This window comes from Mustela nivalis (genome assembly GCF_964662115.1).
Source record: "Mustela nivalis genome assembly, chromosome: 15".
NCBI lineage: Eukaryota > Metazoa > Chordata > Mammalia > Carnivora > Mustelidae > Mustela > Mustela nivalis.
Window position 1 is genome coordinate 17,762,323 of NC_139034.1, and position 22,199 is coordinate 17,784,521.

Below are 22,199 nucleotides of genomic sequence, written 5' to 3' on the forward strand. Positions count from 1 at the left end.
TAACACTAAGAACTATATTTTCAAAGGAGTACATTCATATAGGAGTACATTCATATGTCAGCATCTGCTGACATGCTTCCTACCACATCCTTCAAGGTTCAAGTGTCCCCCAGATAGGGTAGGGTGGATAGTCAAGACTATATGATTTCTGGCTTCAGGTGGGGAATACCAGAGATTTCAGAAACCACATTCTAGTGTAGTAAGGCTAATGTAGTTGTGTAGCAGAGTACTGTAGAGGAGTATTCAAAATGCACTGGGGCAATGTAGGTGTTTTTAGGGTTGTTCATATTAACTATGTGCATTCTTGATGTCTTTCAACTTCCTAATTCCCTTAACCTCAGCTTTATACCTTACCAAAAAAACCCAAAAAACAAAAAAACCCCACAAAAGGTCCTTATAACACAAAATGAGTAATGTGGTAGGCAGAATAATAGCCCCCAAAGATCTCTCTGTCATCTTCCTTGGAACACGTGAATGTATTAGTTTATATGGCAAAGGGGAATTAAGGTTGCAAATCAAATTGAGGCTTTAATCATATGACCTTAAATTAGGCAGTTATCCTGTATTACTCAGGTGGACCGAATATAATCACAAGGGTCCTTAAAAAAGAATGGAGGCAGAAGGGAGTCAGAGAAAGAAATGTAACAATGAAAACAGGGTCAGAGGGTTGCTGCCATGCTGACTGTGAAGATGGAGAAGTGGGGCAAGAGATAAGCAATCCGATCAACCTCTAGTAGATGGAAAGGCAAGTAAATGGATTCTTCCCTAACCCTCCAGAAAGGAACACAGCTGAGCCAACATCTTGATTTTAGCTCAGTTAAACCCCTGCCACTCTTCAGAACTACAGAACTGTAACGTATTTTTATTGTTTTAAGTCACTGACTTTGTGGTAATTTGTTATAGCAGCACTAGAAAACTAATACAGCTGGTGACTGGGTTTGTGGTTCTTTATAATCAAAGATAATTCTCCTAACCAAGTCTGTATAAAATCAGCATTTTTTTTTTTTTTTACATCATTCCACATAGTTCCTCTTTCTCTAAGTAGACAGCAGTCACAACTAATTTTTGAATGGTTTATGTTCTTAACCATCTTAAATGATGCCACATCCAATTATATTTCTCCTGATGAATTACAACTTGGTTATTTTTTGGGACCTTATTTTTAAGTTCACAGCAAAATTCAGAGGAAGGTACAGAAATTTACTGCATACACCTTGCCCCCACACTTGGCTATTTTTTAAAGCCCCAATCACAGAAGTGTTTGGGGGCTTTAAAAACACCTATTTGTTTGAAGACCAAAGTCTGATTCCAGTTTTCCTAAATAGTGTTGCTGTAATGAAGGTTTATATTACCAATTTCTGTAAATCCATTTGCTGTTGTGTAAAACACTTTTTTTTTTTTTTTTTGGGTTAGAAACTAAGCTTCTTTGAGGCCTTAATTTCCCCCTCTCTCTGTCCTAATAGTAATTACCAGATCAACTCTTAATACACTCCTCCAAAGCTTCGGGAAGGAGGAGCGGCCCCACCTGGGGGGTAAAGGGGTTTAGAAACTTAACTCCTGGAAGGCATCTTCGCGGTATTCAGATTATTTCTCCCTCCAATAAGGAGGGAGAAACTGATAACAAAACAACTGATAACAAAACAAATGAGTGAAATGCTTTGTTACAGGTTGAATCCCTGTGTCCTCCTCCCCACCTGCAGCTTAGACAGCTCCTCAGAATGGGAAAGCTTGGATTAAGTAGAGAGGTAATACACACAGCGTAGAAAAAACGATTTGACGGTATTTTGAGATGACTAGGTAAGAGTTACCAAACAAAGTGCAAAGAAGTTAATACCAGTTTCACATACGTGGCACATCAGTACTCAATTTTAGCGTCTTTAAAAAATACGCAACTTCTATCTCCAAAGTTAGAGATATTAGAGATATGCACCAATTTATGTGGTTTTCGGCAAAAGTCAAGGAAGCCGCAGAGGGAGAGAAAGCATTGACAGCCGCAAGTCTCGCTAACACCGCGGCCACCGCGGCGGCGTGCCTGTGTGGCTGCGTGCGCGCGCGATGGGGCGGGGCGGGGTTGGGCGCGCGCGTGGGGACGGAACGGGGCGGGGGGAGCCCAGAGGGCGGGCGGGCGCGCGCCCGGGGCTGTCTGGCCGGCAGGGGGCGCTGCGCACCCACGCCGCGCACTGCCTGCCCCCGGGTGCTGTCCGCGGCGGTTCGATTGGAGCAGCCGCCGAAGAGCGCTTGGCGCCATTTTGAAGCGGAGAGGAGGAGGAACGGCCGGGCTGGCTGCGGAAGGGGAGGGGGGGGAGGAGGCGATTGGATGCGGCGGCGGCGGCGGATCCCGGAGAGCAGCGGAGTGAGAGGAGTAGCGAGTCGGAAACCCGGAGGTAGGAAACAATTCAGTTAACGGAAAGAAAATGTCTCTCTTCTCTGATCGCCGTGCTCCATTTTTCAGCGCCCGCCACCGCGGCTGTGTCTGTGGCGGGGCTCAAGCGCCGCCCGCCTGGCAGCCGAGACTCGCCTCCCGGCATCGGGGGCTGCAGCCGCCGGCTGCCTGGCGGCGGCCCGGGCGCGCAGGAGTGGGGCGCGGGCCGGGGGCGTGGGCCGGGCTGCGCGGTGGGGGTGGGGAGGGCTCCGCGCCCGGGCGCGCTCCCTCCACGCCGCGGGCTCAGTCACAGCCTCGGGAAATTAAACTTGCCGCCCTGGCCCCAGCCGGGGCGCCCGCGGCGGCGGCGGCGGCGGCGGGCCGCGGGCGGTGACCTTGCGCGCGGGCGGGGGTCCGCGCCCCGCAGCCCGGTCGCCCGCGCCCCGCCGCCGCCGCCCCTCCCCCCGCGTCCCGGCCGGCCGGCGGCTGTTTCCCGGGCGGCAGGCGGGCGGCGCGGTGCTCCTGTTGAATCCTCCCGCTGGCGGGTTTTCCCCCTTCCGGGCGAGGGGTGGGGAGCGCGGGTCGGGGCTGCACCCCGGGCTGCGTGCGGGCCTCGGGCGCCCTCGCCCCTCCGCCGGGTCCCCGCGCGCCTCGCCCGCGCCGCCCAGCCTTTGCTCCGGGCGAGGAAACGGGCTGCTAGAGTGACATTTTTACACTGTTACTTGCGCGTCGCCGGAGATAAAGCGCGCTAAACGCGCTCTCGGAGCTGGTGCTGGGGGAACCGGAGGACCTGGTGGAGGAAGAGCTCCGCACTGGCTGGAAGGGCTCCTCCCGGCCGACGGCCGGGCTCTGGCTTTCCTTTAGGAAGCCTCGGAGTTGGAATGACAATGAAAATGGTGTGCGGTTGGAGATAGTTGACGTTTTTGCGCTCAGTTAGGTTAGTGACACTTGAAAAGTTTTTGGTCAGAAGGAAAATCTTGCACGTTGTTGCTGCTGCTGTTTTTTGGTGCACACGTTCAAGCTACGCCAAGCAGAGGTACAGTTATTTTGAGGGAATGAATCTGAACCCTGAAATGCAGCGCCTCGCCTTCTGACTTGATTATGTTACTGCCTACCATCCCGGGGACCGTGTAAACTCCGGGAAGGGCTCGGAACAGCAGTTCCCTACTCTCTCAACTCGTTTTAACGTTTTAAGAATCCTCACTAGCCCAGTAAAAGGGAACCCTTTATTTTGCTTTGAAGAATATACTATGAACGCTATTTTATTTTCAACTTTTTTTTAATGAAATGATGGATGGGTAGGGCTGTCCTGAACGACTCTACTCTTATTAAATAGTTTCGGAAACTTCGGATACAGCCTTTAATTTCGAAGGCTGGTCAGGGTCTTGAGTGAGTTGGGAGTCTTCTCCTGTCTTCCTAGTAAGAGTGTGATTATATATGAGGTGAGCTGTAAATAAATTACAATTATTTAAAACTTGAATGGATATACAATCATTGTTCTCAACTTACACACGTAAAGTTCCAAGATAGAACATTGTATTAATTCACGTACCACTTACATAAAAGAGTTAAAAAAATAGAAAAGTGTGATATTAAGCAAAATAAAGGCTAAAAAGGGCACTTCTTATCTATGCAGTACATTTGTCAAAGATGTTAGCATTTTTAGGGACAGTAAGATGAGCATTCCTATTGTGTATGCAGGTCAGTTTGTGGAACAATTAATCTTGTATCACCTGGTGATAGCAGAAAACCTAATTAAAATTTATAGTGGTGAGTATGTAGGTGAAAGTTTCAACTTGGGACGTCTTACGTTAAGATAGATTTATTCTCAAAAACTTAACTATAAAAAACACGTCTTCAATCAGAACATTACTCTCTGGAAATTTTACAAATACGTATAGGAAAAGTGCACTTTAGACATTCTTTGATTACTGAAGTACCTGACGTAGTGCTTTTTTTTTTTTTTTTTAACGGTTTAAAAAATTATTTTTCCGGGTGGCTGTTACTTCAAGGTGTGAATATTTTAAATGAGCAAGTAATGTTCTAATTGGCACCCCCCCCCTTTTTTGAAAAGAACTTTTGTGCCCTTTCTTATTTTCTCCTTTTTTTGAGATTGATTCTCCTTGTATTAGCTTTGTTTTTACAGCAGCTTTTGTTTCCTTACTGTTGATTTTATTCCTCTCTAGTTATATATGTCTTTTCCCTCACTTTTTCTGGGAATTACCGGAGATAAGGTGATGATAGTGATGCTTGTTGTTAAGAGATGTCATGCAATGTTACTAAGCTTATTTGACAGGTAGTCTAACTTGGCTGTTGGATAAAAGTTGCTTTATTTTTAAATTTATTCAAAAATTGTTCTGCAGCTTAACTAGATCCAAAGAGTAACATTTTGAGGACTTGGCTTTATCAATAATTTGTTAAGCCTAAATTAAAGTGATACCCTGTATTAGGACTTACTCTGTGAAGAATGAAATTGTAGAATATACCCAAAACTTAGTGTGGAGGGGACTATTTTGGGAAGTTGTTTTTCCCTCTTGAATTAGGATTGTCCTTTGGCTTCCTCATTGCTACTTTTTTTGATCATGTGTGCCTACAGTTATCAGGAGAACTCAACTGTGATTTGGCTTGGATGACAAGTACTGTAAATAAGAAAACAAATTTATGTCTCCTTTGTCTGTGTTAGCTATAAGGGAACTTAAAGATGGTCATCAACTCACAATATGCATGAGAAATTAGGTTCAGATTTTAATTTAATTGATTTATCCAGAATCACAGCCCTGTTTGTGTGGTGGAATTGGGGTAATTCTGTTTCTTGTGGAAGCTTAAAATCTTCAACATGGTATTGTTTAATTCAGGATTTAAGTGATATTAGAAATTACTGCCAGGTAGCATGTTATTCTTCATTACCTTCGCCCTTCTTTTCATTCATTCAGTCACGAAATAAAGTTTCAAGGTTAACCATCTATTTTGAGTCTGGTTTTAATAATTTGTATCCAGGATTCAGACCACTTCAGTTGTCTTAGAAGATAACCTCTTGCATGTCTTTCTCCTCTGGAGAAAGGGGCTTGATGTTTCATTGTGCATTGTTACTCGACATGGCATTTATTTATTTTTTCTGAAACTTGTAAGCCAGAGTAATTTTAAGGTTAATATTAAACTTTACTTTGTTATAAGATGTATGTATGTGTATGAATGTGTTTTTTGTATTTTTTTTTTTTTTCATTTTTAAACTCCATTTGCTGTACAAGTCATTTGTCACTTCCAATTCAAATAGATATTTGGAGAAAATCGTATTTAGTTTGAGTATTCCTGTTTGGAAATGTTAAAAATTCCAAAAATAGTTAGTTTAAAAATAAGCCCAGTAATTTCTTCAAGAATGTACTTTTTAAGCGTATTTAAGAAGCTGCCAAATGGTTTGCAGTTCTGACTCCTCCATGTGTAGAAGTCAGCTCTTCGTCACATTGTAATGCTATCAACCTGATTATAACCATTTTCCCCAATATGTGGAAAAGATTTTAGCCTTTTCTCACTAATTAGTTCAAAAATAGGGTAAGTTTGCTGCTTTGAGGCTGTAATTGTTTTAATTGGCAGGGATGATCATGCACAGTGAGAAAATTATGAAGGTTAAACTTGGATGAGCAAAATTTAGTTGTTAAAGGAAATCTTAAAGTCATTAATCTAAGATATTTAAAAAATCCATAAGAGTAATTGTGTTCTAATGATTAGAAATTAATAAGAAGCGGTAATTAGAAGTACTTGGCTTGGTTGTAAAACTTGTAAGTGGCTAAGGGGAGTGGAGGAAGACTGATTAAAGCAGGAAGTATCTTTAAAGGGCATGACCTGGAAATACTCCTCTAACCTGCCTCTCCCTTCTACAGAGAATGCTCTAACATGATTTAGGTAAAATGAACAAATATTATGTTTGCATATACATGGAGTACCAGAGATGATGCAATAAAAAGGACTAAGATCTTGCCCTATAGAAGTTTAGAGTAGTGGTTGGTCACCTGGACCAAGGTGGTGAGAGCTGAGAAATCAGACAATAAGATTCCTCCTGTTAAGTGATTCTGCATGGGGCAAGCCTTCATCCTCTTTGGGAATAATAGAAATTGCTCTTTATGTGGGAGAGCGAAATTAGCCTAGACTAGATATAAAACTGATAGAAGGAGAGGATATTATAATCATAAGGATTGTCTCTCTCTAGGAGAGGATGGTTAGGGCCCCAACAGGAAATGAGAGTTAAAGTTTCCTTGGGCAGTGTAGGGATTCTTTTTCTCATTTTTCATCTCAGAGGTGATTTTAGAGTGAAGAGATTTTAAAGAAAAACTCCAGATATAGATCCAGAGTATGTTTCCAAAATATATTCTCTACTAGCTAAAATTCCCATCAGGCAATTTTAGTCAGCCTTTAGATTTTGAGATGGAGTAGGGGGAATGTGTGGACAGTTGATGGTGAGAGTAGCGGTTAAGGTTGTGGGGATTAGAGGACTTTGTATGTCTTCAGTTAAAAGTTGTACATGTATATGATGGAAAAAAAACCTTCTGATGGTACAGAGAAGTAAAAATAAAAGCTATTTTTTCTGTTCTCTCAAAAGATAATTCACTCTTAGCAGTTTCCAGAAAGTTTACTTTTCAAAAAGTTTATACAAATAGTATTATGTTATACTGTTTACCTTATTTAACTGCAGTTTACTTTTTGCTTAATGTTACAGAGCTATTTTCCTATTGGCACATATAGATCAACATAATTAAAATGATTAGAATATTTTATTATATGGATATGTAATTAATAATTTTTTTGTTTTGACTTCTTTTTGAGTGGTATTTAGGTTGTAACAGTTTATACTAACCAGTGGTATGTGAGTATGCTTGTTTCATGTTCACCAACATTGGTGAAAAAAAGTTTAATAAAAACTTTATGCTTTTTGCCAATTTGATAAGTGAAATTTTTATCTTGTTTTGGGTTTGCATGTCTTTGATTATTAGTAAGGGAATTTTTTTTTTTTTTTTTTGGTATGATTATTGGGCAGAGGTTCCTTGTAGCACATACTTTAGATTAAGTAGCTTAATTTACTTGACTCCTTCTCTCCCTACCTCCATCTGAAATGAACTGAGAGAGGTGCAACTTTTAAAGAGGAATGATATTTTAGAGACTGTGGCACCTGGAGGGATACATTGCTGTGAATGGAGAGACTACAGTGCTAGACTTTGAACTACGAAGGGCAAAATTGAGGGTATTGATAGCCCTTAACTTGGTGTTAACAATATATATAAAGGCAGGAAGGGAGATTTGAGAGTCAGGGCAAATAAATTTTGTATAGGGTCAGCTCTGTCTTCTACTATCTGCTTGTCTCACTACTCCCCCTTCTCACTCTCAACTGTCATTTGGTTTGCTTCTCTTCCCTGGCTGGGGTGGCAGTCTTGATCTTGTTATTCCAATAGTTCCTCCAGAGATAAGGGACACTTAGTTTTAATTATAAGAGAAACTGATTTTGCTTCAAACCAGTCAAAGAGAGAGGATGTTATTTCTAACATCCTTTACATCTGTTTTCTGGTCTTTTATAATACTTCTCTATAGTTGATATTCTACTAGGATGTAAGAGGCTGAACTCTATATAAATCTGGGATGTCGACAAGACTACATGGGTTTTGTTTCTATTTAATCCCTAGATACTACCCTTACCTGCAGCTTTATTTTATTTTATTTTTTTAAATGAAATTAAAATTTTCCTTGTAGCCTTAGGAGTTGATTGGTTTAAAGGGCTCTTGCAGGTCACCGGGATTCCCTCCCACTCCCCCCACCTCCTCCTACCCCCCACCCAGAGATAACTATGTAGAGGTGATGTTAATTAACTTGAATGTAGCAATGTTTTCACAGTGCATATGTATATCAAAATATTAGGTTGTATACTTAAAATATATACAACTTATACAGTAATTTAAAAGAAGGCAGAATAAAGTATTTTCTTATAAAGCCCATTGGTGAGCTTTATAAGCTAGATTATTTCCAGTGTTTACTGTTACAAAAATTCTGCACTGAGCAACATCGTACATACATCATTTTTGTACATAATGCAGTTGTATCTGTAGAATAAATTCTTAGAAGTGAAATTGCTGGGTCAAAGAATCTAGCAGGTATAATTTTGACAGAAATTAAGTTGTGTTTCATGGAGGTAGTAACAGTAATGTATGTGTGAGAATACTTGTTTCCCTATACTGGTGTCAACACAGTGTATGATCAAACTTTTTGGATTCTTGCCAATATGATAGATGAAAAGTGGTATCTTAGTGTAGTTTTAATTAATGTTTCTCTTACCAGTGAAGCTCAATGTCTTTTCATATGGCTAAGAGCCATCTTATTTTTTTTTCCTGTGAACTGTCTGATCTTAATCTTTACCTAATTTTCTGTCCATTTCTTTAATTTCTCTTTAGTCCATGTGCCATTGGTTGGTTTACTAAAAGTAACCATGACTTTCTTGTTTGCCTGCATTTGCCTTCTGACACGTCTCTCTGCTTCCACCTTCATTCTCTTCTAGGCTATCTCTTATACTGTTAATGGAGTGATATTTCTAATCACAAATTTGAATGTGCCATTTCCTTGCTTAAAACTATTCAGTGGCTCTTCATGGTCTCTATATTCTAAAAACTTTAACATTGCTTTTGTACCTACCTACCTTGCCAGCATGTCTTGTCACTTTCTCTTGGGCTTTCTAAACTCCCCCAAACACTGAATTGTTCAGACCTTCCTATTGTATTAGACCCTTTGTCTCTGTGTCTTTTTGTGCAGTATTTCTCTGCTTTAATGGTCCATTCCTGCTTGTCCACATATCCAGACTCCTGCTTTTCATCCCCCACCTAATAGAAAGGCTTTTCTGATATCTGACTCTTCTTTTGGGCGATTATGTGGTGCTTTTTTCTCCTTTTCACAAGATCATCTGTATACCTCTATAATGGAAACCCACATGTTAATGTGTTTTATTTCAGTGTGTGTTTCTTGCCCTAGGTGGTTAACCTTCGAGGGTTTGAACTTTTAGTTATTTTGGAACCTAGCATAGTGTTTAGCACATAGTAGATGATAAATATTTACTGAATACACATAAATATGTGTGTGTATATGCATATAAACACACACTAAATATACATCTGGACAACCCAAGATTAAGGGAAAAAAAGGAAAATTAATACAGTGAGTTCACAAATTCTTTTTTTTTTTTTTTTTTTTTAAAGATTTTATTTATTTATCAGAGAGAGAGAGAGGGGGAGAGAGTGAGCACAGGCAGACAGAGAGGCAGGCAGAGGCAGAGGGAGAAGCAGGCTCCCTGCCGAGCAAGGAGCCCAACGTGGGACTCGATCCCAGGACGCCGGGATCATGACCTGAGCCAAAGGCAGCTGCTTAACCAACTGAGCCACCCAGGCGTCCCCACAAATTCTTTTTTAAATTTTGTATTTGATTTATATCAAGATGTAAACTAAATACAAAAAAAGTACAGATATTAGTTGCTCACTTTGATGAGTTGTGACAATTATATCCATGTAACCAATACCCAAAAGATAATATTGAGCATTTTCGTCATCCCTGAAGGTTCCCTGGTTGCCTTTTCAATTCAGTTCCCTCTCCTGCAAGCACTCTGATTTCTAACAGCATAGATTAGCTTTGTTCTTTGTTCTGTGTACTGTTTTGCATCTAGCTTCTTTGGTTAACGTATATATCCAGGTTTATTCATGAAGTTGAACATACTAGTTTTTCTTTTTATTGCTGAGTTGAATTTCATTGGATGAGTATACCAAAGTTTGTTTATTTTTTAAAATTTATTTGAGAGAGAGAGAGAACACAGAGGGAGACTGAGAGGGAGAAGCAGACTTCCTCATGAGCAGAGAACCAGACGTGGGGCTCAATCCCGGGACCCTAAGATTAGGACCCAAACTGAAGGCAGACAGTTAACTGACTGAGCCATCTAGGTGCCCCCCCCCCCAATTTATCTTTTTAATGTTGATGACATTTGAGTTGTTAAGAATAAGGCCTATATGGATCTTCTTGCAAACAGCTGTTTTCATTTCTCTTGAGTAAATATCTAGGAAGGGAATTGTGAGTTTTTCAAAGTAATTTTCCATTTTATACTCCCACCATGAATATATGAGAATTTTAGTTCCTGTATGTTCTTGTCAGCATTTGAATAATCAGTCTTTTAAATTTTAGCCATTTTAATTGGTATGAAATGGTTTCTCACTGTGGTTTTATTTTGGATTTCCTTGGTGGCTGATGATGTTGAGCAATTTTTCATGTAGTTATTGTAGTGTATTTTCTTTTGTAAATGCCTCTTCAAGTTTTCTGCACATTAAAAAATTGTTTACCTTTTTATTATTGATGTGTAAGAATTCTTAGTATATTGGGCACCTGGGTGGCTCAGTTGGTTAAGCACCTGCCTTCGGCTCAGGTCATGATCCTGGAGTCCCAGGATTAAGTCCCACATCAGGCCCTCTGCTCATCAGGGAGCTGGCTTCTCCCTCTGCCCCTCGCCCCTTTCATGGTTTTTCTCTCTCTCTCTCTCAAATAAATAAAATCTTAAAAAAAAAAAAAAGAATTCTTAGTATAGTTTGGATACAAGTTCTTTATCAGACTAGTGTATTGAGTGTTTTCTCTCAGTTTGCAGTTTGTGTTTTCCTTAATCGTGTATTTTGATGAAATCTGATCAGTTTTTTTCTTTAATAGTTTATGCTTTTTGAGTTGTAAGAAGCCTTTCTCTATCCAAAAGTCATGAAAATAAGTTCCTGTGCTTTCTTTTAGAAGTTTCATAGTCTTAGCTTTTACATATGGGGCTGTGATCCATCTTGAATTGTTATGTATAATATGAAGTGGGGGGTTGTACATCATACATCCAATTCCAACATCATTGTTTGGAAAAACCCTTTCTTTTCTTGCCTTTGTGTTTTTGTTCAGAATCTTTTTTTTTTTTTTTTTTAAGATTTTATTTATTTATTTGACAGAGAGAGATCACAAGCAGACAGAGAGAGAGGAGGAAGCAGGCTCCCTGCTGAGCAGAGAGCCCGATGTGGGTCTCGATCCCAGGACTCTGAGATCATGACCTGAGCTGAAGGCAGTGGCTTAACCCACTGAGCCACCCAGGCGCCCCTGTTCAGAATCTTTTGAACTTATTTGTATAGATCTATTTCTGGACTCGGTTATGTTTCATTTATCTATTTGTTTCTTCTATGCCAGTGTCATACTGCCTCTGTTGCCACAAGTTTTGGAGTCAAATAGTGTGAATCTTCCAACATTGTTTGGGCATTGTTTGTGTTTCCATATAAATTTTAACATCAGTTTGTCAGTTTCTGTTAAGCCTTTTGGGATTTTGTTTGGGATTATTTGCTCTGTAGAGACATATTGGGGAAAATGATGTAGCAATACTCAGTGTGGTAGCCTCTAACATGGTTCCCATTTATCCCTGCGTCCTGGTATTTGCACCCCTTCATAACTACCTTGTGCATTTTATTAGGATTGGTCTTTGTGACCAATAAAATATGGTAAAAGTGATGGCATATCACTTATAAAATTAGTTTAAAAAAGACACAATGGCTTGTTACCCGTCTCTTTCTTTCTCTCTCATCACTCATTGTAGAAGAACAGATACCATACTGTAGAGAGACCCATTGTCAAGATTGTAAAGGGTCTGAGATTTTACCTTACTTGTAAGCTAACAAGTGAGCTTACTTCAGTTTCATGGATGCTGATAGAAGAGGACATGAGGCCCCTTGGTCAGAGTTAAAAGACTGTTTACTGTCACTAGTGCTACAGTAGTAGCTAGGGTATCAGCGTTTTTGTGCCAGTTCCTTGAGCTCCATTTCATACCTGGTAACGTGAAGAGGGCCAGATGACACCTGCTTATGCAGCTGGTTGTGTTTCAGGAGAGGAACTCTGAACATAGGGAACCTGGATACTTTTTAATGTGCAATAAGCATACATGCTTATTGGAGGAGACTTTATCTTCTAAGTCTGTTCACTTTATAGACATCTTTGAAAGATGATAAGTCTAGAACAAAGGTCAGTTGGATCTTCAGTTGCAAGATGTGCAGAAATGCAAGAGTCCCATGGAGTATTGTCTCCTAACATCTCCATGACAGAGAACTGAGGCCTTCTGCCAGTAGCCTTGAGTAAGCTTAGAAGCAGATCCTCTAGCCTTCAGTTGACTATGTACCTACCTATGTTGACTGCAACCTTATGAGATATCTTTGAACCAAACCCACAGTTAACCTGCTCCTGGATTCCTGATCCTTAGAAACTGAGATAATAAATGTTGTTTTCAACTGCTCAGTTTTGGGGTAGTTTTTTTTTTTTTTTTTTTTTTAATTTATTTATTTGGCAGAGAGAGAGCAAGAGCAAGCACAAGCCAAGGGGAGTGGGAAAGAGAGAAGCAGGCTCCCCACTGCACGGGGAGCCTGATGTGGGGCTCAATCCCAGGACTCTGGAATCATGATCTGAGCAGAAGGCAGACGCTTGACTGAGCCACGCAGGTGCCCCTTGGGATAGTTTTTTACAGAGCAATTACTAATACAGTTATATACCTCTCCTTTTATGTAGGTCATCTTTAACATGTATTATAAATATATGTACTTACATATGTACATGCATATATATGTGTGTGCATTTGGAAGATTTTTACCTGAACCCATTAATATGTTAAAATATCAATTACATGTTAGTGTTTATATATGTATAATAAATAATATTTTAGTTTTCTTTGCAGAAATCTTGCATGTAAAATTCCTAAAGATTTTTTAATGCTATTAAATGAAGGTTTACAAAAGCTCCTTTCAGTTTTTTCCCATATATAGAAATGCAGTAATATTTACTTTAAATTTGTTTAGCTAACTTAGATTCATTTAGTTCAGTAGTCTTTCTGTAGATTTTTTAGGATTTTCTTTACAAAGACAATCATATCATTTGTGAATAAGACAGTTTTATTCCTTCCTTTGCTCATCTTATAAGCTTTTTCTTGGTCTTACCTTACTGTATCATCTCACGTCTTCAGTCTAATGTTAAAGAGTGAAAATGGACATCCTTGTCTTGTTCCTGATCTTAAGGGGAAAACATTGTCTTTTACCATAAGATGTTAGCAATGGGTTTTTTGTAGTTTAGAAGAAATCAAATGGACGATATTCCCTTCTTTATTGAGATTTTTATTTTTAAATTATGAAAGGGTTTTGAATTTTGTCAAAGCTTCCCCCCCCCCCCCACCACTTTTTTGTATTTATTGAGATGATTGTATGGCTTTTCTTCTTTATTCTGTTTCTTTGGTGAAACATACTTCTTGATTTTTGAAAGTGAAACCAGTCTGGCAATTTTAGGATAACCTCATATGATCATGAGGTATAGTCCATAGATCTGTTTCTGGATCTGTTTTTTTTTAAGCGATTTTAGTGTCTATGTTCATGAGAAATATGGTTTCTGGAAGATGGTTGCTTTCTGGAAGATGGTTGTTGTTAGCCTTTTAAAACTGGTAAGAAAGGATTTTTCTCTCTGTATTCAGAAGTAGTTTATATAAGATTTGTATTTCTTTGTATTTCTTTGTATTTCTTCCATCTAAGCATGGAAGGTTTTTTTTTATGTTTGTGTGGAGGAAGAATTTTGATAATGGATTTTGTTTCTTTAGTAAATCTGTGATTATACAGATTTTCTGTCTTATTTTGTGTTTTTCAAGCAGTTGTTTTAAGTCATTAAATCTCTTGGCATAAAACTGATAAATTTCCATTGTGATCCTTTTGATCCTTTTAATGCCCATAGGATCTGTAGTGATTGCTCTTTTATTCCTGATGTTGGTAGTTTGTATTTCACTTTTTTCTGGGTCATTCTTGCTAGGTCTTAGGTCTTTTACTTCTTTTCACAGTTTTTGGTTTCAGCAATTTGTATTAATTGGTTTCTGGTTTTATCTTTATAATTCCTTTACTCTTTTTTCTTTTGGTTCACTTTTTTTTTCGTCCTACTTCTTAATGTGGGAATTTTGATATTTAAATTTAAGACTTTGTTTTAAATATAAGGACTTAAATCTACAATTTTTTCTTTCAGCATTACTTAACTACGTATCAGATATTTATATGTTGTATTTTTTTTTTTTTTAAAGATTTTTTCTTTATTTATCTGACAGAGATCACAAGTAGGCAGAGAGGCAGGCAGAGAGAGAGGAGGAAGCAGGCTCCCTGCAGAGCAGAGAGCCCGATGTGGGGCTTGATCCCAGGACCTTGGGATCATGACCTGAGCTGAAGGCAGAGGCTTAACCCACTGAGCCACCCAGGTGCCCCAATATGTTGTATTTTCATTATTAAAATTTTCTAATAATATTTTTGTGATTTCTTTCACTCATTGATTATTTAGAAGTGTGCTAATTTCCAGATGTTTTGTGTTTTCATAGATAGCTTCAAAACTGCTAATACAGTTTTATTGTGGTCAGAGAACTTACACTGTAAGATTTGTTGAAATTTGAGACTTATTTCATGGTGCAGAATATGGTCTGTGGTACAACTGAGTGAAGTTGCTTAATAGTGTTGTTCAAATAATCTATATCAGGATCAGAAAGCTTTTTCTGTAGGGCTGTATAGAAAATATTTTAGGTTTTGCAGGTTATAGCCTTTGTCGTAGCTATTCTCTCATTGTGATGCAGAAGCAGTCATGGCAGTATGTAAGTGAGTGGGCCTAGCAGTGTTCTAATAATTTATAAAGGCAGGTAGAGGGCCCTGGATCTGCCTTAAAGTTTGCTGAACCCTGATCTGTATGTCTACAGGTGATTTTTTATCCATTTCAGTTGTCGAGAGATGGGTATTGTAACTTCCAGCTATAATTATAGATTTGTTCATTTTCCTGTAAACCTAATTAGCTTTTGCTTCATGTATTTCCTTAATGCAGTTTTTGCCTCAAGCTCTCTGATAGTAGGAGCATTCTCATTTAGTATTGGGATGCCTTCTGGATGAGTTGATCTTCTTGCCTTTGATAATTCTCTTTTACTGAAGTTAATTTTTTTCTGATATTGATGTAACCATGCCACTTCTGTTATGTTTACTGTTTATATTTGTGTTGTATAATTTTTCATTGTTATACTTTTAACCTGACTTGTGTTTTTGTTTTCAAAGTGCATCTCTTATAGACAGCATACCTTTGATGGGCTTTTTTTCATTTTTTGAAAGTTTTCCTTTATTTTTTATTATAATTGACACACGATGTTACATTAGTTTCAAGTGTACAACATAGTTATTTGACAAGTTCATGATATGCTGTTCTTACTGCAGATATAGTTACCTGTCACCATATGGCACTCTTACAGTGCCAAAAACTATATTCCCTATCCTGAAATTTTTATCTCTGTGACTTTTTTATTCCATAACTGAAATCCTGTATCTTTCAGTCTCCTTTACCCTTTTTGCTGTATCCCCTCAGCCCCCACCCTTCTGGCATCTATCAGTTCTCTGTGTTTATGAGTCTGTTTCTTTTTGTTTACTTTTTTTTTTTTTAAGATTCCACATATAATTGAAATCATTTGGAATTGTCTTTCTCTGACTTACTTTACTTGGCATCCATGTTGTTGCATATGGCAAGATCTCGATCTCATTCTTTGATTTTTTTCTTTCCTTCAATGAATTTTTATTTTAGGATACATTTAAATTCCAGAAAAACTGAATAGTAGAGACTATACACCACACTTAACTTATGTTATTGTTAATATCTTACATTAGTGTGGTTCATTTGTTATTAATATTGAAACATTATTATTAGTTAAAAACCATCACTTATTCAGATGTCTGTAGTGTTTACCTAATGTCTCTTTCTGTCCCAGGACCCTATCCAAGATGCTATATTATAGTAAAGCATCGTATCTCCTCAGGTTCTTCTTGTCTGTGACAGTGCCTCAAATTTTCCTTATTTAATAGCCTCAGCAGTTTTATGGAGTACTGATCAAGTATTTTATAGAATACCTCATTTGGGTTTGTTTGATGCTTTTTCACAAACTGTGATTATGTATTCAGGAGAGGAAGGCTACCGAGGCATAATAATATTCTTTTATCAGTGGTACATACTATGTACATGGGTTCTCACTTGGCTGAAGTAGTGTTTTTCATGTATTTCCACTGAAAACTTACTCTCTGTTCCCCTCCCCCTTTCCATACTATACTTTTTGGAAGGAAGTTACTATATGCAATCCACATTTAAGGGGTAGAGACTTAACATTCCAATGCCTTGAGGGGGAAATGCTTACATAAACTTCTGGGAATTCTTCTGCATGGAAGAATATAATTGTTTATTTTTCTCAATTTGTTCATTTAATTTGTTTAAGCCTTTATATATATTTTTTATGTGTAAAGTTGGCTTACTTTATTTTTATTTTTTACTTACTACTTTTTAAAAATTAATATATAATGTTATTATTGGTTTCAGAGGTACAGGTCTGTGATTCATCAGACTTATATAATACCCAGTGCTCATTAACATCACATGCCCTCCTTAATCTCCATCATCAAGTTATGTCATTTCTCTACCCCACCGCCCTCCAGAAACCCATAAGAAACCTTTATTTCCCATGATTAAGGGTTTTTTATGGTTTGTCTTCCTTTCTGGTTTCATCTTTTATTTTTTCTCTCTCTTCCCCTATAATCCTCTGTTTATTTCTTAAATTTCCACATATCAATGAGATCATATGATACTTGTCTTTCTCTGATTGACTTATTTCATTTAGCATATTCTCTAGTTCTGTCCACACCATTGCAAATGGCAAGATTTCATTTTTTTGATGGTTGAGTAGTATTCCATTATATATATATACCACATCATCTTTTGATGGACATCTGGGCTCTTTCCATAGTTTGGCTATTGTCTGCATTGCTGCTATAAACATTGGGGTGCAGGTGCCCCTTCAGATCACTATATTTGTATCTTTGGGGTAAATACCCAGTAGTGCAATTGCTGGGTCGTAGGGTAGCTCTATTTTCAACTTTTTGAGGAAGTTCCCTGCTGTTTTCCAGAGTCGTTGCACCAGCTTGCATTCCCACCAAGAGTGTAGGAGGTTTCCCCATTCTCTCCATCCTGACCAACATCTGTCGTTCCTGACTTGTTAATTTTAGCCATTCTGACTGGTGTGAGGTGGTATCGCATTGAGGTTTGGATTTGAATTTCCCCCATGATGAGTGATGTTGAGCATTTTTTCATGTGTCTGTTGGCCATTTGGATGTGATTTTTGGAGAAATGTCTGTTCATGTCTTCTTCCCATTTCTTGATTGGATTATTTGTTCTTTGGATGTTGAGTTTGATAAGTTTTTTATAGATTCTGGATACTAGCCCTTTAGCTGAGGTGTCATTTGCAAATATCCTGTCCTTTCTGTCAGTTGTCTTTTGGTTTTGTTGACTGTTTCCTTTGCTGTGCAAAAGTTTTTTGTCTTGGTGAAGTCCCAATAGTTCATTTTTGCCTCTGCTGCCTGTGTTTTCCTCTGGGATTTTGATGGGTTCCTGTCTCACATATAGGTTTTTCATCCATTTTCAGTCTGTTTTTATGTATGGTATAAGGGAATGGTCCAGTTTCATTCTTCTGCATTGTGGCTGTCCAATTTTCCCAACACCATTTGTTGAAGAGACTGCCTTTTTTCTAGTGGACAGTCTTTCCTGTGTTGTCGAAGATTAATTGACCATAGAGTTGAGGGTTCCTTTCTGGGTTCTCTATTCTCTTTCATTGATCTGTGTGTCTGTTTTTGTGCCAGTACCATACTGTCTTGATGATTACAGCTTTGTAATAGAGTTTGAAGTCAGGAATTGTGATGCCATCAGCTTTGGTTTCCTTTTTCAATATTCTTTTGGCTATTCAGGGTCTTTTCTGATTCCATACAAAATAATTTTAGGATTATTTGTTGCATTTCTGTGAGAAAAGTTGATGGTACTTCGTTAGGAATTGTGTTGAATGTGTAGATTGGTCTAGGTAGCATAGATATTTTCACAGTATTTGTTCTTCGAATCCATCAGCATGGAATGTCTTTCCACTTCTTTGTGTCTTCCTAAATTTCTTTTCTTGAGTGTTCTATAGTTTTGTGAGTACAGATCCTTTGCCTCTTTGGTTAGATTTATTCCTAGGTATCTGTTTTGGGTGCAGTTGTAAAGGGGATTGACTCCTTAGTTTCTCTCTTTTTTTTTTTCTCATTGTTAATGTATAGAAATGCAACTGATTTCTGTGCATATGTGTTTATATCCTGCCACATTGCTGAGTTCCTCTATGAGTTCCAGCACATTTGAGATGGGGTCTTTTGGGTTTTTCACACAGAGTTATCACGTCTTCTGCAAAGAATGAGAGTTTGACTTCTTCTATGCTGATTTGGATGCCTTTTCTTTTTGTTGTCTGATTGCTGCGGCTAGGACTTCTAGTACTGTGTTGAATAGCAGTGTTGATAGTAGACATCCCTGCCGTGTTCCTGACCTTAGTTGGAGGGAAAGCTCTCAGTTTTTCGCCATTGAGAATGATATTCACTGTGGGCTTTTCATAAATGGCTTTTATGATATTGAGGTATGTGCCTTCTATCCCTGCACTGCAAAGTTTTTATCAAGAAAGGATATTGTGTTTTGTCAAATACTTTTTCTGTACCTATTGAGAGGATCATTTGCTTCTTTTGTTTTCTCTTACTAATGTAGTTTATTACATTGATTTATTTGTGGATGATGAACCACCGTAGCAGTCCAGGAATAATCCCACTTGGTCATTGTAAATAACCTTTTTATTGTACTGTTGGATCCTATTAGCTAGTATTTTGCTGAGAACTTTTGCATCCATGTTCAGGGATATTGGTCTATAATTCTCCTTTTTGGTGCGGTCTTTGGTTTTGGGATCAAAGTTATGTTGGCCTTAGAGAGTTTGGAAATTTTCCTTCCATTTCTATTTTTTGAAACCGCTTCAGAAGAATCTGCATTAATTATTCTTTAAATGTTTGGTGGAACTCCCCTGGGAAGCCATCATGTCCTAGGCTCTTGATTGTTGGGAGATTTTTTTTTTTTAAGATTTTATTTTATTTATTTGAGAGAGCGAGCATGAGCAGGGTCAAGGGCAGATGGAGAAGCAGGCTCTCCGCTGTGCAGGGAGCCCAATGTGGGACTTGATCCCAGGACTCTGGGATCATGACCTGAGCCAAAAGAAGATGCCTAACTGACTGAGCCACCTAGGCACCCTGTTGGGAGATTTTTTTGATGACTGTTTCAATTTCCTTGATGGTTGTGGGTCTGTTTAGGTTTTTTATTTTTTCCTGTTTCATTTTTGTCAGTTTATGTCTCTAGAAATGCATCCATTTCTTCTAGATTGTCTAATATGTTGGCATTTAGTTGATCATAATATGTTCTTATAATTGTATTTCTTTGGTGGTGGTTGTGATCTCTCTTCTTTCATGGCTTTATTAATTTGGGTCCTTTCTCTTTATTTTTGATAAATCTGGCCAGGGGTTTATCAATCTTATTGATTCTTTTAAAGAACCCTCTCCATTTAATCAATCTGTTCTACTATTCTTTTGGTTTTTATTTCATTGATTTCTGCTGTAATTTATATTATTTTTCTTCTTTGGCTAGGTTTAGGCTTTATTTGCTGTTTCTGTAGCTCCTTTAGGCATAAGGTTAGGTTGTGTATTTGAGTCCTTTCTTGTTTCTTGAGAAAGGCTTGTATTTCTATGTACTTCTCTCTCAGGACTGCCTTTGCTACATCCCAAAGATTCTGAGCAGTTGTGTTTTCATTTTCATTTTGTTTCCATGAATTTATAAAAATTCTTCTTTAATTTCCTGGTTGACCCATTCATTCTTTAATAGGATGCTCTTAGCCTCCATGCATTTGAGTTCTTTCCAAATTTCCTCTTGTGATTGAGTTCCACTTTCAAAGCATTGTCATCCAAAAATATGCAGGAAATGATCCCAGTCTTTTGATACCAGTTGAGACCTGATTTGTGAGCCAGTGTGTGATCTCTTCTGGAGAATGTTCTTTGTGCAGTCGAGAAGAATGTGTATTTTGTTGCTTTGGGATGGAATGTTCAGAATATATCTATGAAGTCCATCTGGTCCTGTGTGTCATTGAAAGCCCTTATTTCCTTGTTGCTCTTTTGCTTCTATGACCTGTCCAGTGCAGTGAGAGGGGTTTTAAAGTCCCCTATTATTATTGTATTATTACCAATGTGTTTTTTTAATTTTGTTATTTTTTTTGAAGATTTAAAAAATTTATTTATTTGACAGACAGAGATCACAGAGAGAGAGAGAGAGAGAGGAGGAAGCGGGCTTCCTGCTGAGCAGAAAGCCCGATGCAGGGCTCGATCCCAGGACCCTGGGATCATGACCTGAGCTGAAGGCAGAGGCTTAATCCACTGAGCCACCCAGGCACCCCTCTTTAATTTTGTTATTAATTGGCTCATATAATTGGCTGCTCCCATCTTAGGGGCATAAATATTTGCAATTGTTAAATCTTCTTGTTGGATAGACCCTTTGATTATATAGTGTTTTTCCTTATCTCCTACTACAGTCTTTGGTTTAAAATCTAGTATGTCTGATACAATGATTGCCACTCATGGTTTCTTTTGATGTCCATTAGCATGATAGATGGTTTTCTACCCTCTAAGTTTTAGTCTGGATGTGTCTTTGGGTCTCAGATAAGTCTCTTGCAGACAACGTATTGATGGGTCTTGCTTTTTTATGCAGTCTGATCCCCTGTGTCTTTTGATTGGATCATTTAGCCCATCTACATTCAGGGTAACTATTGAAAGATATGAATTAAGTAACATTGTATTACTTATAAAGTGACTGTTATTGTATAATGTCTCTGTTCTGTTTTGGTCTTTGTTACTTTTGGGCTCTCTCTTTGCTTAGTGGATCCTTTTTAATGTTTCTTGTAGGGCTGGTTTGATAATCACAGATCCTTTTAATTTCTCTTTGTCTTGGAAGCTTTTTATCACTCCTATTTTGAATGACATCCTAGCTGGATAAAATATCCTGGGCTGTGTATTTTTCTTGTTTAGTATCTTGAATATCTGATGCCAGTCCTTTCTCACCTGCCAGGTCTCTGTGGATATGTCTGCTGCCAACATTGTAGGTTACAGATCTCATGCCCTGAGCTGCTTTCAGGATTTTCTCTTTGTCTTTGAGATTTGGAAGTTTCACTATTATATGTTGGGGTGTTAACCTATTTTTGTTGATTTTGAGGGAGGTTCTGTGTCTCCTGGATTTTGATGCCCGTTTCCTTCCCCAGATTAAGGAAGTTCTCCACTATAATTTGCTCCAATATACCTTCCGCTCCTCTCTCTTTTTTCTCTTCTGGGATCCCAGTTATTCTGGGAATATTGTTTTGCTTTATGCTGTCACTTACCTCTAGAATTCTCCCCTGATCATCCAGTAGTTTTTAAACTCTCTTTTTCTCAACTTCTTTATTCTTCATGATTTGGTCTTCTGTGTCACTTATTTTATCTTCTGCCGTATTTTTCTTGGCAGTTAGAGCCTCTGTATTTTATTCAATCTCATTAAAAACAGCCTTTTTCATTTCAGCTTGGTTAGATTTTAGTCCTTTTATTTCTTCAGAAAGGGATTATCTAGTGTATTCTTCTAATGTATTCTATTTTTTTTTTTGAGTCCAGCTAGTATCTTTCTAATTGTTATTCTGAATTCTAGTTCTGACATCTTATATACATACTGGTTAGATCTCTGACATCTTATATACATACTGGTAGTCAATACTGCCTATTCTCTTTTTTTGAGGTGAGTTTTTCCATTTTGTCATTCTGTCAGAGAAGAATAGAACAAGAGAAAAAATTCAAAAATGACAGCAACGACCCCAGAGTAAAATACACTAAAGAACTGAGAA

The 22,199-nt window shown here is 38.3% G+C and overlaps 1 protein-coding gene across 15 annotated transcripts in view; it reads left to right on the forward strand.

Annotated features, from left to right (window-relative positions):
* The first annotated feature begins 2,217 nt into the window (after positions 1-2,217).
* PDS5B (PDS5 cohesin associated factor B) overlaps positions 2,218-22,199 on the forward strand; it is a 200,876-nt gene continuing 180,894 nt past the window's right edge. For 6 of the 15 annotated variants that reach the window (XM_082700326.1, XM_082700335.1, XM_082700327.1 and 3 more), the window contains exon 1: positions 2,218-2,384. The gene's annotated coding sequence lies outside the window, so the exon portion shown is untranslated. The remainder of the gene's footprint in view (positions 2,385-22,199) is intronic. The other 9 variants (XM_082700340.1, XM_082700332.1, XM_082700328.1 and 6 more) reach the window with 4 other exon arrangements.